The following is a 17,996-nucleotide window of genomic DNA, read 5'->3' as shown; positions in this document are numbered from 1 at the left end:
CACCACCCAGTGGCTCCGCTCAAGTCTGTCCTCAGGCTCGGCCTGAACCCGTCTGCATACAGGATGCAGGTCAATGGGCCTGCCCTGGAGCTGGATGACCCTTGCGTGGGCAGGTCCTAGAATAGCACTTGGGCCCAGCAGGCACTCACTAGCTGCCCCTATGTTGGGAGCTGCGTCTCTCCCCAGGCCAGGAGCTCACAGGCAGTGCCAGGTCTGATGCGCCTCCATGTTGGCCATCCCCTTGTGGTGTCTGCTGCAGGCGCCATCACCAGTAGAGGCAGACAGGTGGACGGATGGACAGGTAGGTGGGCAGATGGACAGACATGAGGGCAGGTGGGTGCCCAGATGGTGCAGGTGCCACAGGCTGAAGGAATCTCACCAAAGCCGAGGGCCTGGGCCTTCCCACTCCCTGCTCAAACGCAAGCAGGTGGAGAAACTGCATCCACTGAAGAGAAGGAAGCTTCGGTCCTAAAATCCCATCGCCAGGCTCCCGGCTGCCATCTGGCTCTGCAGACAGCACTGGAATAAGATGTCATTTCCGAGCACACTGGAGCGTTTCTCCTTCACCTCCTGTGTTTCCAGCTAAGAGGAAAATCCCAGGGCCGGCCAGCCCACGCGGGCTCCCCCGACCAGAGGCTCCCTCCCACCCACACTTTCCTGCCCTGGTCCCTGGGGGGCCTTCCCTGAGTACCTGCTCCACTGGTCACCCTCACCGTGGCTGCCGTTAAACACACTTTGGCGCTTTTATCGGGGCCCTCTCTGGTGTTATGATAAATAATTGAAACTAAACCACAAGTGTCAAAATAAATGAACCTCTTGCAAAGGGGATGGATCTCCCCAGCTTGATACCCTTCTCCTGAGACGCCATAAAACGGGGACATAAAGTGAGGACCAGGCCTGGCTCCCAGCCTGCCACGGACGCCTGTCCGGGAGGTGGCAGAGAGGGACCCCAGGGGCACAGGGGGCTTCTGCTCCCCCTTCCTCTTCTGGAAAATGGGATGCTCACATCTGCTGCATCTCAAAGACCCAGGCTTGCCCCTGCCCACCTGCCCGGCTCTGCATCTGTCCGTCAGTGGCAAGGCTGCCCCATCTGATCTCCCATCGAAGCCCGGGGCCTGCACTCACCACCTCCCGACCCTGCCAGGCTGCGAGGGGGTGGCCCGGCACTTTGGTGCAGCCCCCACGCCCTGGCCGTGCTGCCCAGTAATGCCGTTGTGTTTGTCCAGGCTGATGGCCCAGCAAGTAGCTGCTTCCAAATGTGATTCATTTCGACTTCCCAGCAAAACTGGTGAAGAGGGAGACAGCTCAGAGGCCGTGTGTGCCCCACACAGGGTGTGCCCACATAGGACCCTTCTCTCCCTCTGCTTAGACCACTGCAGGCAGAAGGGCTCAGGCCCGGCTCCACCAGGCACACACGGAGGACACACCTGGGCCCCTGGTGGCTGCGCCAGCAAGTGACAGGTCGCGCAGCCAGGGCGCATATCATTACGCATTGATTTACATTTACAGCCGGGTCCAGGTGCTCCCCTCCCACTTAAGCACACCAGCAGATTTTTTATGCAAGATTGAACAACTTAACGGCCTGAACAAGTCGGATGACAAGACTTTAATTGCTATTTTTCTCCCTCTATCCCTCAGGAGAGCAATATGCAGACATTTAGAGAAGGATTTCATAAAACAGAAAGAAAGCAATTCGCAAAGTTCCATGTCAATTTGCTTTCCAAGCTCCTCACCAGGAGCCAGCAGCGCCTCTGGACAGCGGAGTCGTGCATCCTTGTTCAGCCACCCTCAGGGTGGGTTTCCAGTGCCGTCACTGGGGGGACAGAGACAGGAGGCCCACCTGGCCCACGGGACCTCCAGGAGCCTGACAGGCGGCTCAGAGAGGGGTCTCTGGGGTGATCAATGTCAGATTCCTGTCTTGGGGATCAAAAGGGCTGTCTCCAACAAGCTGGGGCAGTTCCCCTCACATGGCCCTGACTTCTGTTTCCAGCTCTATTTCCAACTACACCTATACTCATTCATTCATTCACACCCTCACTCATTCATTCACGCATGCATCCAGCATCCTCTGAGTGACCGTGGTGTGCTAAGCCTGTGCTGGACACACGCCTGGCTGGGGAGTGAACCAACAGAGGAATCGATGTGCTCTAAAGGGCCCCTGCTGGGGCTCATCTTTGGGTGGGGTCAGGGGCAGGGGGACCACGAGCTAGGCTGACGCTGGGTGGGGTCCCCACGAGCCGCCAGAACATCACCGTGGGCGGCAGGGACTCATCGGTGCCTGTTAGCCGGGGAGCGTGTGATCAATACCGTCGATACTTGACCGCGGGGAGGACGATCCGGTGCCTGTCTGCGAAAGCACGTTTTGTCTGGAAAATGCATAAATTCTCGTGTGGGGGATGGGTAGGGGAGGGAGAATAACAATGATCATAATTTGTTAGCCAAGGATTCCCACCTCGCCCTCGGTGAGAGGCGTGATAAACAGCTCCTTAAGAACTCAGGAAATATATTCAGGAGACCAAATGGAAATCAATCTTCTCTTTTCTCTAACCTCCATCTCCCGGTAATTCCGAGGAACCAACTCCACCGAGTCCGTTGTTCATTCACAACGTGTTCAAAGGACTCTTTAAGGTTAGAATTTTCCTTTTAAGAAATTGCTCAGGGCGGCGAGTTTCCTGGCAGAGCCACCCAGCTGATACCTCTCATTAGCGGCCTCCTGTGCCTGGGCTTGAGGCCCTCCCAGCTGAGAGCTGGGATGACGCTGACCTTTGTCCTAAATGGGAGAGGACAGGACGAAGGAGGGGAGTGGCCGGAGAGCGAGGGTGAGGACCAGCTCAGGGAGGGGGCTGTGAGGAAGCGTTGCTGCAGGAAATCAGGCCGAGGACCATCTCAGGGGCTGGGCTGGCTCCCCAGGGTCACAAGAAAGCCTTGCTAACTTGGTTTTCCCAGCTGTGCACAGGGCGCTGATCTCTGGGATTGACGTGATTGCACAAATGGGGACACTGACAGGAAAAAGCCGGGAACAGAATGACTTACAACGGGGCCTTCTGTCCCCAAGTCCAGCAGTCTTAGAGTCCCTAGCACAGCCACCCGCCCCCTCTGCCTACCTGCCAGGCCTGGGCTGGGCTGACTCCATTCATGTGAGCACGTGCACATTTACTTTGCCAGTGCACCCCGCACCTGCCATGTGCCTAGCCTGGAGCTGGCCCTGGAGGTGTCAGCTAAGAACATGAGCGCCCACTTGTCTAAAAGGAATTGGGAGAAAGCAGGCTCAGACTTCAGGGGACTCTCAGTCAGCTCACACATGCACACACACGTGCACATGCACAAACGTGCACACATGTACATTTGTGCATACAGACACAGACATGTGGGCGCACGCACTCACACACAGAAGTGTGCACATTTGCATGTACACAGCTTACTCAGATGCACACACAGGCATAGGTATGCTCCCCTCACATATGTGCACATTCACACACACATGCAGACACCCACACACTGGGGCAGAATGAGGCGGGCCAGATTAAAGACCGTAACAAAGGCGGTGAGTGAAGGTGGCCACGTCCAGGGAAGAGCTCCAGAGGCGCACTCTGGGGCCAAGGCTTCGCCGGGGCTCCTTGCAGGCCTGGACCCTGCCTGGGTAGATGCCTGGAGAGGGCCCTGCCTAGCGCTTGGGGCGGTATTGAGGGTGGTGCTTGCAGGAAGTCCAGGCTGGAGGGGTGGTTGGAGCAGCTGGTCCCAGCCGAAGCTGAAGCTGGGCACGCAGCCAGGGAGCACCCCCAGCCCCAGCCTCACTCCTCCCTGCGATCCCTTGGAAACGCTCTGACATCCGGAATGAGAGGGGAGTGCGAGGGTCTGCAGGGGGAGGGCGGGCTGCAGATGAAAGGCCTTTGAGGATGGGGCGGGCAGTGGGGAAGGCTCTCACGCTCAGCAAAGGAAATATTGAAATTAAATCATTTCCCAAGGTTGGGGGAACTTTCCGTCCTAATTAAATAGCCAAGGCTCTCACGGCTGCCGACAGAGAGACACGCGGGGAGGGGAGCAGATGCTGCCCTTGGAAGGGGGGATTAGCGGGCTGCTCCCCTTTGATGCCTGCCCCAGGCTCCCGGCAGTGGCGGGAGGCAGTCATCACGCTCTAATTAGGGCCGCACCTCCTGTCCTTAGGCACACATCCATATTCACGTGCTGGGGCGGGGAGGCCTTTTCAGGCACCAAACAGCCCCAGCCTGAGGCCCAGTGCAGGAGGGGGCTGGGGAGGAGAGAGGAGCTCCCCCACATGCCCCTCCCACTCCTGGGCCACCAGCTCCCCGCTGCACTGTCTCTGTCCTCCCTCACACCCTCTCTGCTGAGGGAAGGCTCTGCTCCAGGGGCGCTGAGCCAGGAGGGAGGCTGCGGAGCCAAGTCCGGTTCAGAGATCTGAAGCTGTGCGCCCCCATCCAACACTGATGGGGTCTATGCCTGGGCTGGGCACCACTGGTGGGAGGGGGATTCCTACACCCCTCATTCCCCTGCCATCCCTGGCTCCTCGGCCACCTCGGGCTATGGCGAGCCATCCCATTCCACCTCCTCCAACAAGCAGGGCCCTCGAGACAGTCAGACCCAGACTGCAGAAGTCAGGGGAAGCAGAAAGGAGTTTCCAGACCCAGAGTGAGCATGTAGGGGAGGGGAGGTGGTTATATGAGTGTTCTAAAAGGGTCTCCCGTCACAGTGGGTCATGGCTACCAAAAGAAGCAGAGGCTCAGGGAGCAGGGAAGCCCCTCTTTCGGGCCACAGATGCCAGAGCCCTGACCCCAGACACAGGGCAGTCCCCTGGATCCCACAATTTGCAAACCCATCCTAAGAGTAGGACCACAGCTGGGACTCAGGGAGGTGGCAGAGAGCAAGTCTTAGTACCACGGAGGAGACAGAGGCTCGGACTCAGAACCATGGCTGCCCAGCACCTGCCATGCTCAGCTCCTTCCTCTGCATGGGCTCCAAGAGCCAGGGAACCCTAGAGCTGCAAACAGGCCATTTCCGGGCTCCCAGCGCCGGAGCTGCCTCAGGGCCCGCACAGCCCCTCCTCCATTCCCTATAATTTATACACAGACGCCCAGCGGGGAGGACATTGGCTTAAGGCATCACAGTTGGGTGATAAGGCTGGCACTGATGCCCGGACCCAGCCCCACACTGGCAGCCCAAACCCCAGAGCCCCTTGCCCCACACCCCACAGCCAGCCTCTGGCATGACCAGCCTGCCTCCAGTTTCTCTACCAACCTGCCATGGACATGCATGTTCCAAGGTTCGCCTGGGGCCAGGCCTCTTGCTTTTCCCTCCACCTTGAAGACCTATGAGAAGCACATGGGTTCCGAACTGGGCATTGGAAAGAGCCCTGGGGCACCGGCCCTGTGATGCTGGAGATAAGCCAGGGGAGAGTCAGTGCAGATTCTTCCCATTCTTAAACCCGCTGGGTACTTTTCACTCAACCACCATGGTCTCTCCATCCTGGGAACCAAAGTGCCAGGTTTCCATCTGGCAGCACGTAATCATTTCCCATCCATTGGGAGAAACTGCCTCAACACTGCTTGTGGTGCATATTCAATGGTGAAGAATTCTTTTGGTTTACATTGATTGATTGATTGATTGATTTTGAGGCAGTCTTGATCTGTTGCCCAGGCTGGAGTACAGTGGTGGGATCTCAGCTCCTGCATCCTCCACCTCGTGGGCTCAATCAATCCTCCCACCTCAACCTCCCAAGAAACTGGGACTACAGGCATGTGCCACCAAGCCCAGGTAATTTTCGTAGAGATGGGGTTTTGCCATGTTGGTCAGGCTTGTCAAAAACTCCTGAGCTGTGTATTTGTATCTGAGCATTTCTTCCTTTCACCTTCACTCTTTAAGAACAGCTTTTGCTATTATAGGGTTCCCCCTGCACAGCACAGTTTTGTGTATTAAAACTATTTCCCACTGTCTTCTGACCGCCTGTCCCTCTCACGAGAAGTCAGCATCCCCTGGAACCCCATCCCCACTGTCACTGTGTCATTTTTCATGGCTGTTCTCAGCCTTCTTTCTTTGTCTGTGGTTTACATCTGTTTCAGTCTAATGGCCTTTGGCATGGTTTCGCTGTATTTATATTGACTTGGGTTTTCCACACTTTAAAAATCTGTAAATTGGTGTCTTTCAACAAATTCAGGTAATTTTTAGCCATGATTTCTAAAATTTAAAAAGAAGTGCCTATTTACTCCTGTCTCCCCTTCTAGCACTTCAAGATCACATATGCCAGGCTTCCGTAATTATTCCATAAGCCCCTAAAACACCTTTAAAATTTTTTTCTTTTTTCTCTCTCTTCTTCAAATTGGATCATTTCTGTTGATTTCTCTTCAAGTTCACTAACTTCTTTTCTTTGTCATTTTCATGCTACTGCTGAGCCCAGTGAAGTTCCTATTTCAGATTTACGTTTTCAGTTCTAGAATTTTCACCTGGCTGTTTCTTACAGCTTCTATTTTTCTACAGCAATGCGCAATCTATTCAGTGATTGTCAGCATACTTTCTTTTCTGTCATCGGGCATAGTAGAAATAGCAGCTTCAAAATGCTTGTCTGCTTAGCTCGACATCTTGGTCATTTTGGAATTAGTCTCCACGGATGGCCTTTGAGTTTGAGAATGGATCCTATTTTCTTCTTTCCTCATATGCTGAGTAATTTTGAATTGGATATTGGACTTTGTAAACAGGTGTTATAATTCCTCTGCATTGAAGAGTATCAATTTTCACTGTTTTAACAGGTAATTAACTGGTTTGATTCAAACTGAAAAGTCCTCCCTTTGAATGGTAGCTCAAATCTGCCCTGAGTCCTTAGCCTTGGTGGGGCTGCTTGGGCTCTGCCCTGGCCGTGGGTTGTAGCTTACGCACAGGGTTTGGTGTCTGCCTCCTTTTGGCTTTTTCCTTTCTGCAAGTGATTCTTTTTACCTTTCTGTGACTGAGACTGCCTTAAGCTTTGTTCTCTGTCTTCTGCATATTTCCTACTGGACTGGACTGTGACCTGCATAGTGTAGACACAGGGCCGCCCTTGGCTAGAAGCTGTTAAAATGGGGACCTTACTCAATTCCAATCCCTTCTTCTAAGAGCTGACTCCCTTCCAGAATCTGCCTGCTTTCTCCAAGGTCTTCCCCAGTGCCGTCAGCCATTTTCACGTCTCGCGTCCAGTGTTGACGGCTGCTATCTTTGGAAGGGTCACTCTACAGGGAGGCACCTGCTGCTGCCAGGATCAGAACTTCGAGACTAGTTTTTCATCATCTGTGTTAGGGATGGGCCAGTGTAGCCTTTACTCTGGGGCTGGTTTACCTTCCTGCTAAGTCATGACCCTCTGAATTCTCAACTGAATGTCTCAAGTGTTGCTATGAGCTGGACTGTGTCCCCCAAGTTCATATGTTGAAGCCCTAACCCCCAATGTGACTGTTCTTAGAGAGAGGGCCTCTAGGTTTAAATGAAGTCCCAAGGGTGGGGCCCTAATCTGATAGGACTATGGCCTTATTAGAAGGGGAAGAGATCTTTCTCCCCATCATGTCCCTGCTGTGTGAGGACACAGTGAGAAGGTGGCCAGTTTCGAGCCAGGAAGACGGCCCTCACCAGAGTCCAACCCAGCTGGCACCTTGATCTTGGATTTCCCATCCTCCAGAACAGAGAGAAAACACATTTTTTATTGTGTAAGTCACCCAGTCTGGTATTTTGTTATGGTAGCCTAAGCAATGTAGTACAGATGTTTTAAAGGGTTTCTCTCTCTAGCTGGTCAGAACTTAAATGTCTCCCAGCTCCGTCCATTCCGAAAATGCTTAGCTTTTCATTCTCCCTGTCTGTTGCTTGGCCTTGCAGAGTTTTACCCCATGCAACCACAGGTTAGCATTAGCAACAGGCTCGAGGGAGCCCTGTGCAGCTGCCCCAGCCATTCCATCACACAGCCCTGTTCCTTGGTACTCTTCCCCACAAATTCTGGCCACTTTCCTGAACCCGAGTTTGTATCTTCTCAACTCAGCAAGCCTACTGCACTCCACTGGGGGCCTCTGGTCCTGTGGTGCATTCTGGGCAGAGCCCCTGAGCAGGAAATGGGACACTCATAGGGCTGGCCTCATTAGTCTCCGTCTTCTCAGGGACCTCAGTCTGCATTGCCTGCTGTCCGATATCCAAAAACTTCGCTCTGTATCTTTTCTTCAGTTCTGCAGTTGTTTGTGACATGAGGGAAAGTCTGTGCTAGTTCCCATGTCCAAGTCAAAACAGCTACCCTCGGTCCCTGACAGAACTTCAGATTAACGTGTCAGGCACACACACACAACAGCTACCCTCGGTCCCCAACAGAACTTCAGATTAACGTGTCAGGCACACACACAAAACAGCTACCCTCGGTCCCCAACAGAACTTCAGATTAAAGTATCAGGCGCACACACACAAATACACAGACCAGAGGGATGAAGACCAGAGGGATTTCACAAAAGAGTGAAATGTCACATTCCTCACCCTAAAGCTGCCTGTACCCCAACCTCAGAGGCATCCACTGCTTTAACTTCCTACACCATAGACCAGTTTTCTCTCACTTCTGACTTTCGTCAGATGGAATCACACAGTAGGGGTTTCCCCAGGTCTGGTTTCTTTCACTCCACGTTGAACTGCGAGCATCAGTCCTCCTGTTCGTACAGCAAGGGTTTGTTCGCCCTCAAAAGCCTGAAACACTTACCTTACCACTGCTGGGTTTCAACCCAGCCCTAAGTGCACAGCAAATCCCACCACCGCCAGGAAGCCTTGCTGGCCTTCACCAGTCAGTCAGCAGTGACCCTCCCTTCCTCTCTTTCTGCATGGCCCTCTTTCCTCCCCTGGAACCTCACTGCTCTGGGTCTCGGGCACCCACGTTGTTGCTGGTGATGATGTCATGAGAGGCAGTTGCTAGGCAACAGACCTCCACAGAGTCAGGGGCGCCTGCTCTTGGATTTGAAGTGCCCCTGCCAATTTCTTAAAATATCAGAACTCAGAGCACACTGAGTCCCAGAGAAGAGTGGAAAATCCAGCGTGCTTCACAAGCACTGGTAAGTCCCCGCACCCTCCCCCTCTGACTACACAGGTTTTCCAAGAGGTGATCATGTGAGACTAACATCATTGTCTTTCCTTGTCATGGTCCTTAGACTGGCAGACAAGGGACGTGTTATTGTGATTTCAGCAAGGTCTGCTGTGTTATCCTTGAGGCTGAAATGGGAAATCCATCCCAGATGATCTGTTAGGTGAATTTAGTCTGTTATATGCAATTATAGACAAAGGGAGTTAGCTAATGGCCTGGTGTCACCCTGGAGGGGGGTCTCCAGCATCCCCCAGGACTCTGACATCAGTCCTGTATTGTCTGATATTTTGATCAATGATTTATATGAGGAAATAAAAGCCCTGCCTGTCAAGTTGCTGCTGAAACAACAAAGAACAGAAAGTACATCACAAGTCAGGATCATAATTCAGAATCATCCCAGTGCTGAGAGGATTTAAAATTCTAAACATTTTTAAACAGGACACAAACAGCACTATCCATAAAGAAAAAATTGATCAATTAATTGGACCACATTAAAAGTAAGAACTTCTGTTCATCAGAGAGATTGTTAAGAGAAGGAGAAGACAACTAAGAGATGTCATTTGTGATACCTGTCTCTGACAAAAATCTCATCTCTAGATTTTAAAAAGCCCAACACATCAATCTTTTAAAAACTGGAGCGAGACAAATGGATAGAAAAATAGGCAAAATATTTGGACTGACATCTCGCAAGGTAAGAAATCCAAATGCCCACTAAATGTATGAAAAATAAAATGTTAAGTTTCCTTAGTTAGCAGGAAGATGTCAGCTATAACCACGATGGGACACCCCCTCTAAAATGAACAGCCAAAAGGAAAGAGAGAAAATGTCCCACACGAGGAGGACGTGACATGTGTGATTGGGGGACGTGCCTTGTGGAACAGCTTGGCAGCATTTGTTACCACTGAACCTGCGTATGTACGGTAGCCCTGCTTCTCCCCGCTTAGATACAGACCCAGTGGAAGCACATATGCATTTTTGCCAAAAGACACACATAAAAGAGGTTTATAACTGCTTCCAGTTCCAGAAACCAGAAATAACCAAAGTGTCCACGGATGGGCGGCTGTATACAAAGCCAGTGTGCAGTCATAAATGCGATGCAGCGAGCGACGAACGTGAACACACCTTTGCTGTATGAACAGGATGACTGATGCTCACAGCTTAACGTGGGGTGGAAGAAGCCAGAGCCGGGGAAGCCCCCGCCGTATGTTCCGTCTGACGGAGTCAAAAGCGGGAGGAAACTGGTCTGCAGCGTAGGAAGTTAAAACACTGGATGCCTCTGTGGTTGGGGTACGGGGGCTTTGTGGGTGAGAAACGTTCTGTTTCTTGATCCAGGTTCTGGCAACAAGTGTACGGTCTTCTGGGCAAGGCCTGGGCTGGGAGTGTGCAGGACACGGTGGTGGAGGGACGAGGGGGCACAGGCGCCTGAGGGGCAGGTCGGAGACGGAGGCAGGTTGGGGTAGGGGTGTTCAAATAACTTACACTGTAAAGGCCTTGGGCAGGGAGGGGCCCCCACAGCCCTAAGACGAGGCTGGAAGAGAGGAGGGAGGTGGCAAGAGAATCCCCAACTGGCAAAGGCGAGGCCCAAGGGCCCCTGAGGGTGCTGGTCAGCATGCAGGTGGCCATCAGCCTCCCAGCCCATCCTCACAGCCCCTGCCGGCTCCTGTGTCCCTGCACAATTGCCAAAACACCTCGGTCACTCCCCAAGGGCCGAGCTCAGAAAATGCGTGGAGTGGTTTCTATACCCAGAGGGACCGAAAGTGTCCCAAGCCCCTTTCTTTGGGCTCAGTATCACTCCTACCTGCTGGGGTCCCACAGCAGCCCGGGAGACGCCTGTCCCGATCCTAACGAAAAGGATGGGAAAGCTCAGGGTCAGAGAGGAAAGTGCGGAGCCCTAATCCGCTGCCTCGGGGACAACCGTGGTTGCCCCCGGGACTGCCCCAGGTCACCTGGGCCTGAGACTGCAGGGAAGAGACAAGTCTGGGGGTGGTGACCTCCCAGTAGCCTCATGGGTAAGAGAAACGGGGCCATTTAGGACAGAGACCACAGGGGTCAGAGGGCCATACGTATCAGAGGGAAGCCGTTGGGGTGAGAAGGGCAGTGGGGAGAGGCGCAGTGCGGAGAAGGGCGTGCCTTTTACTCACCAGGGCAAAGGGAAATCTGACCTCCATGAGGGTGGATAAAGCTCTCCGACTTCGCCAACTGAAGCCAAGAAAAAATGCTAAGGAAGGAAGCACCTCGAAACACAGCAGCTGGAGAGGCAGCGGGAGCCTGCTGGACCGGTGCTCCATGGGATGCCGGAGCTGGGTGACTCTGCCCGGTGGAACTTACACCCCCATGGGGTTCCCGACCGCCAAGCGACTGGCAAACCAGTTCCCACGGCGATCACCACGGTGAAAATAAAATCACGAGAGCCAGAGGGTCGGGGGCCCTTCGAGTCCAGGTGGCCAGGAACAGCCTTGCTAGGGAGGAGGCACTGAGGCGGGTCCCAAAGGACCAGAGGAGCCCCAGATGGGTACAGCAGCCAGCCTGGGAGGGCCACCCAGAAGGCCTGCACTTCATGTCCAAGGAGGCCGGTGGCCAGCAGAGGATATGGTAGGTGTGAGGCGGGAGGCAGGGCAGCTCCCTGAAGGCACACGGAGATGGCTGCCGCAGAGAAGCATGCGGTCAGGGTGAGAGGGAGCAGCCCCAACTCAGCCAGTGCAGTGGACAGTGAGGAGGGATCAGGCCGAGGCCCCGAAGCCCCACCCTGCAGGCCCAGGACCAGGCCGACAGCTCAGAGAGAATGGGCTTCCACGCAGCTGCCGGGATGCCAGGCACTAAATCACAGCGACCTCTTGCCAGCCATGCAAATAATCCAATTACGTCAGGGTAATTTATTGATCAGGAAAATCAAAAGAAGGTAATTAACACAAATGAAGCAAGTCCTGGGCGTCTATACAGTCTGTGCATCTGCTGTCCCCAGGATCCTGCCTGCTCTGGCCCCTGGGCCCAGCCTGAGTCAGCGCCGTCTGCTGTCCACTAGAGGCCAGGTCCCATTCCCCCATTTTGTCTCCACTGTCCCCTGCACTGTCCACGGCTCTGGCCCAGCCCTGACAGTAGGATGACACCTCCCATGTACGCCAAGGCACCCCAGCATCACGCTAGCCCTCTCAGGGCACCCCACCCGGCCGACAGCCGCATCTTCCCCCCTACTCCTAGGATACTCCAACATGGCTCTTGGGACAGTCACCCTAGAGCCTCCAACCTCCTTCACCAAGGCCGCTCAGCAACTCTTCCAGCACCCCGTCTCCCCGTCCCATAAGGGGCTCCTCCCGCACCCTGTCTTCCCATCCTGTAAGGGGTCCCCTGGGCTCCTCCACATCCCATCTTCCTATCCCATAAGGTAGCTCCCCCAGACTCCTCCTGTACCCCGTTCCCCCTGCATCATAAGGAGGCTCCCCAATTCTCCCTTGTGCTTCCACCCTCACTCCGTTGAGCTCCTCTAGGTCTGGGGGCGGCTGGTGCAGACAGCCCCACTGGGTGCTCCCAGGTGGTGTGCAGACCAGGTGTGGGCCCTTGCCTGAGGTCACACAGCTGCTGGGCGAGAAAGGCCTCCTTGCCCCTCCCGGTGTTGCACAAGCCTCTCAAACTCAGCCTGGCCAGCACAGCCCTAGGGCCGGCTTCATGGCTATGACTGAGGCCCATGCTCAGAGGAACTCAAGCTTGGTTAGAGCTCTGAAATTCCTCATAATGTCTGAAGCAGGGCCCCAGCTTTTCACTTTGCCCTGGCCCTTCCTCCTGGGCCGGGGCTTGATCCTGGCCTGTGCAGCTCCACTCCCCACACTCAGCAGCATCCAGCCAGCAGGGCCCCTCTGGCCTCCCCATACCCACTTTTCCCCATGGTGGCCTCACTGTCCGGTGTTGTCCCTCACCTGGCCCCGTCCAGCTCCACTGCCCCTGCAAGAGTAGGAAACACTCAGGCTCACGTCAGCTGAGTTCCCTGCCCCCAACCTGAGGCCAAGTCTGCACCCCTCTTCGCCCACGGCATTCCACTCTCTAGGTGGGCAGCTGCACCCCTCCTCACAGCCTCACCGGTCTAGGTCCAGGGTCCTCCTCTCCCTTGGACTGTCTTCCACCAGACACCCCTCTTCTCTGCCAGCCAATGCCTGGGGTGAGGCAGGCTGAGTCTCCCCCAGGATGCCCTCCTCCTAATCCCTGGACCCTGTGAACCCGGACTTTGCAGATGCAACTAACAGAAAGACCCTGAGACAGGGAGATGGCCCCGGACGACCCTGGTGGGCGCTAAATGTGGTCACAAGGGCCTCAGAAGAGGGAGCAGGAAGGTGAGGGTGGAGACGTGAGGATGGCAGCAGTCAGGGAGAGGATGGAAGGACACTCTGCTGGCCTTGAAGGGGAGGAGGGAGCCGGGGGCGCCTCCGGAAGCTGGAGAAGACAAGAAATGGATCCTCCCCTAGAATCCCCAGAAGGAGCTGCCCTGTGACCCTTGACCGTCGCCCGGTGGGATGCATTTTGGACACCGTCCCCCAGGGCTGGAAGGCGCCAGCTCTGTGGTGCTGGAGGTGCTGCAGTGGCGGGAGCTTGTTATGGCAGCAACGGGAACCTCCTACCAGACCAGCTCAGCGGTCCTACTGTGGACACCTTCTTCCTCTGCCCCGGGACCCTCTCCAGGGCCCTCCCGTGTCCTGTCTGGGGACTATCTGTCTGGCTTCCCCTGGAGGCAACTGTGCCCCTATCGGAGGGTAGCAGAAGACCCCACTCCACCCCTGGGGAGTTGGGACTCTGATTTCAAGTTGAGTCTCTGAGGGTGCGGGGTGTGGAACAGCCCCTGGATGGTACAACAGACTCCCACTCCACTGCTGTGGCCCCCACCCCGTCCACCCCCCGGGCGCCCGGTAAGCACACCAGAAATGCCCTCCTTGGAGCCTCCCTCTCAGCAACTCCCAATCCGTGCAACCCAGGGAGGTGCAGGGGGTCAGGGCCCACGTGCCTTCCCTGCCAGGAGCCACTGCTTCATCACACGTGGCCCTAATTGACGGCAGCAAAACAAACATTTGCTTTGGTGATCCACGCTGAGTGAGACGCGCGGCGTTATTTTAATTAAGCCTTGCGACCGGTGAATCTCAATAAAGCAGCTGTTCGAGTATTCGGGTAAATAAATAAAAATCACACCAGGAGAGCTGCCGGGCGCAGAGCTGCCACGCACACGGGTGGGGAGCGCAGGCAGCTGCCTGGAGGAAGGGGGTGTGGTCCGGGCTCACAGCACCTGTGGGCTGACCTTGGGGAAGGCCACGTGGAGGAAAGGCTCCTTCCAGGCCAGCCCTGCTGGAACGGCTACTGCGGATCGTGACACAGACCATGAGGGTTGGCAAGACTGGGCCTCGGACACAGGCGAGGGGCCCGGCCAGGACCCCCTTGGGAAGGAGGATGCGAGAAGGCACAGGTACCACGCTGGCCCTGGATGGCCATCTCCCCATTAGGACAGCTCTCGCTTAGCCCCCAGAGAGCCCACAGGTCTACCACCAGGACCAATTCTCACAGGGAACCCGAGGCCCACGCCTCTCAGGCTCTAGAAGCTGGCTCTGGCCTGGCGCAGTCTGGGGACCAGGGGCTCCCAGCCTTGAAGAGTGACGCTGCTCCAAGCCTGTGCAGAAGAGAAAGTGAAGCTGAGACGCCCAGGCAGCCCAAGGAAATAGGAGGAGGAGGAAGCTCTCCCGTGGGCCTGATGGGGCTCAAAGTCCTACAGTGCTAATGTCACAGTGACGGGGCCGGATTTCCCCCCAAGACGTGTTGGGGGTCATGGAAGGAGACACTCAGAGAGGAGCAGGTGGGCAGGGAGCCTGTGGGCAGGGGCCTGTGTGGGCAGAGTGCCTGCCCATGTTGTACCAGGAAGGTGTGGCGCCCTGTGGGTCAGTGGCTGAGGACATCCTAGGCAGTGCCCCTCCAGAGATGGGTGTTTACAGGCGTGCGGGGGGCAGTCAGGTGGTGGGGGACCCAGGAGGCCACGCTGCAGCCATCCTGCCTCTCACTCTTTTGGTCCAGGTAATCTCCACAACTCCATGACCACGGCTGACTTCCCAGCTCCCATCCCCCTCCTATCCTTGCCAACAGAACCTGCTTGTGCCTGGGGAGCATGTGCCTAGCCCAGTAGATGACCTGTGATTGGTCTAAGCCCATCAGGTCAACTTATTCCTTTTGCCACGGATGGGCCCAGAATAGCTACGGGACCTTGCTTGGATGTAGCCTGGGAAGTGTGCAGAGGGGCTTCTGAGAAAGGCTTTCCTCCTTGATGAAAGGAAGACCCACACAAGGAGAAGCCGCACCCACCCTTTCTCACCTCTTGCTTCAGAGGCTGTCGTGTGAGGATGTGACACCTGGAGCAGTGGCAGCCATCTTGTGACTGTGAGGTCAGGAGCCAGAGAACAAATAGCCAACATCTGAGGATGACTGAGGGAAAGGAGAGGAGCCAGGGCCCCGGGTGACGTCATTACCTCCTTCTCAATGCTGGTGCCACCCACCTCCAGGCTCCTTTAATGAATGTACTAGATTCTTGTGGCTCCTGAAAAAAAATTAAACTATCACAAATTTAGTGGCTTGAAACAACAGAACTGTATTCTCACACAGGTCTCAAGGTAGAAGTCTAAAACAGCTTTCACGGGGATGCAGTAAGGTGCAGCAGGCCATGCTCCCTCCAGAGGCTCTGGGCAGCCTGTCCTGGCCTCTCCCAGCCCCCTCGGCACTCAGTGGTCCTTGGCTGTGGCCCCATCACTGCACTCTCCATCTCCGGGACACATCCCCTTCTCTCTTCTATCCTCTGTCAAATTTTCCGCTGCCTCGTGGTTACACTGAAAGACCCACCAGGATACCCGAGGCTGCTCTCCGCATCGCCAGATCCCCTTTCCACAGGAGATCCATCCACAGGGCCCTGGGGCTAGAATCTGGGGTCCTTGAGAACTCCTTTCCATTCACCCCCGTGAGGTAGTTCAACGCCCACTGCGTTTGACCACCGTTGGTCTGGCTTTCTGTTCCTTGAACCATGAGGTTCGGATGAGAGAACTCATCTCCAGAGAGGAGGTAGCAGGACCTCCACCCTGGAGTGCAGGGAGCAAGCAAGAAGCACGGAGGGGCTCAGCAAACTCAGCACCTGCGAACAAGAGAGCTGCCCTCTACGGCCTCTCTAAGGCGGTTCAGGACGTGCTGTGAGGGTGAACCGCCTGGCAGCGCGAACGAGTGCCTGGCCTGGCTGCGTCTCCAGCGTGCAGCCTCACAGCCCTGGCTCCCACCCTTGGTCTGGGTTGAGAAGCCCCTTTGAATGCAGCTTGCAGCCCACTTCAGAGGGCTCTGGGACAGAGCTTTCCCGTGCAGGGTCTATTCCTGGGGAAAGTTCCGGGGTCCTCCCGTGCACGCCCCTCCCTCCATCCTGGCTCGGTCCCCAGCATCAGCAGCGGCACCCGAAGCAGCCTCACGGGCTCCATCCATTACCTCTTGCCCGTTAATCGAGCGGATCATGATCTGCAAAATTGGGCGGAAGTTATATTAAGTAGTTCGGCGGTTAAATCTGACACTGTTGATATTTCTCCTCAAAAATAATTAAGAGCTTCCTTCATTGACGAGATCACGTCTTGCAGTCATAATGTGCTTAATATTTTTATCACAAGCCATTTAACTTGAGGCTTTGCTGAAACTCATTGCGACATGCAGACTTTACTTAAGAGATTCCCGCGAGCACAGGTGTGGGTGAAGGACCCATGAGGTATCCGACACAGGACAGCGCCTGGGCCCGCCAGCCCACTCCCGACAAAATCCCAAGAGGATTATCCGACACAGGACAGCACCTGGGCCCACCAGCCCACTCCTGACAGTATCCCAAGAGGATGGTTGTTGAAATGCGCGGCCACCCTCCCCGTACCCCGCGCTGTGGGAAGAGTGTGAAGACGGCAGGTGCTGTTGACAGCCACAGCGGCTGAGGGATACTGGCCCAGCTGGGGCCTGGAGGGAGCAGGGTGGAGAGGCTTCAGCTCCTGGAACCCTCAGCCCCATGGGTCCCTTCCCTCCCAGGTCCGTTTCTCCGCTGAAGATGAGCCGTCCCTCTAGCGGCTGTCCCCTGGCTGCCAGTAGATGGTGCACATCGAAGGCGTGTGTTTCCTGTGCCTGCCCTAGCTCAGAGGCTTGAAACAACAGGCACGGACTCCCCCATAGTCCTGGAGGCTGGAGTCCAAAACCCAGGCGTGCAGTGCTGCTCCCTCTGCAGACTCCAGGGCAGGATCCTTTCCCACCCTCCCAGCTTCAGTGGCCCCCGGTGTCCGTGGTGTGTGGCCACATCCCTCCATCTCTGCCTCCATCTTCATGTGGCCTCCCCCTGTGTCTGTGTCTCTCATGGGTACACCTGTCCTTGGATTTAGGGCTGGATAATCTCATCCCAAGATCCTTACCTTGTTAAATCTGCAAACACTCTCTTTTGAACTAAGATCTCATTGCCAGGTCCTCAGGCTTTGGGTCCATGGACACAGATGTTTGGGGGCTACCATGCCACCCCCCACAGGAAAGGTGCCACAACTCTTTAATGAATGGGCAAATGAACAAAGAAAGGTGACCGGCGGCCACCTCCTGGCCGGGATGTCAATGACTCTATGATTGGAGAGAAGGGAAGAGTCTGGTCCCATCACCCATGGGAGATGGGGAAACTGAGGCTCCTTGAAGGGCAGTGACTTTCCCAGGGTCACCCTGCAGATTGCAGTGGGTGGGGGTAGGATCAGAGCGGGATGCCCCTCCTGCCTCTTCGAGGGCGGGGCTCTGTCTGGAGGCCCTGCTTAGACGCTGCACCGCCAAGGATCTGGGGTAGGAACTGAGTGAGACTGGGGGCGGGGTGGGGGGAGGGAGAGATGGAGGAAAGCTCCATTTGTGCTTGACAGTGACCAGTAAC

General features: G+C 55.5%; 1 long non-coding RNA gene across 1 annotated transcript; it reads right to left on the bottom strand.

The window, feature by feature from the left end:
• Positions 1 to 1,604: 1,604 nt before the first annotated feature.
• LOC135971685 (uncharacterized) lies at positions 1,605 to 8,855 on the bottom strand. The gene is made up of 3 exons (XR_010587941.1): positions 8,702 to 8,855; positions 5,254 to 5,390; positions 1,605 to 2,366 (listed from the first exon to the last, which is right to left on the bottom strand). It is a non-coding gene; the product is annotated as an uncharacterized lncRNA (long non-coding RNA).
• Positions 8,856 to 17,996: the final 9,141 nt, after the last annotated feature.

Source organism: Macaca fascicularis, chromosome 7 (assembly GCF_037993035.2).
Source record: "Macaca fascicularis isolate 582-1 chromosome 7, T2T-MFA8v1.1".
NCBI classification, from domain to species: domain Eukaryota; kingdom Metazoa; phylum Chordata; class Mammalia; order Primates; family Cercopithecidae; genus Macaca; species Macaca fascicularis.
Note: the sequence above shows the minus strand (reverse complement) of the source record. Positions and strands in the feature narration are given on the sequence as shown.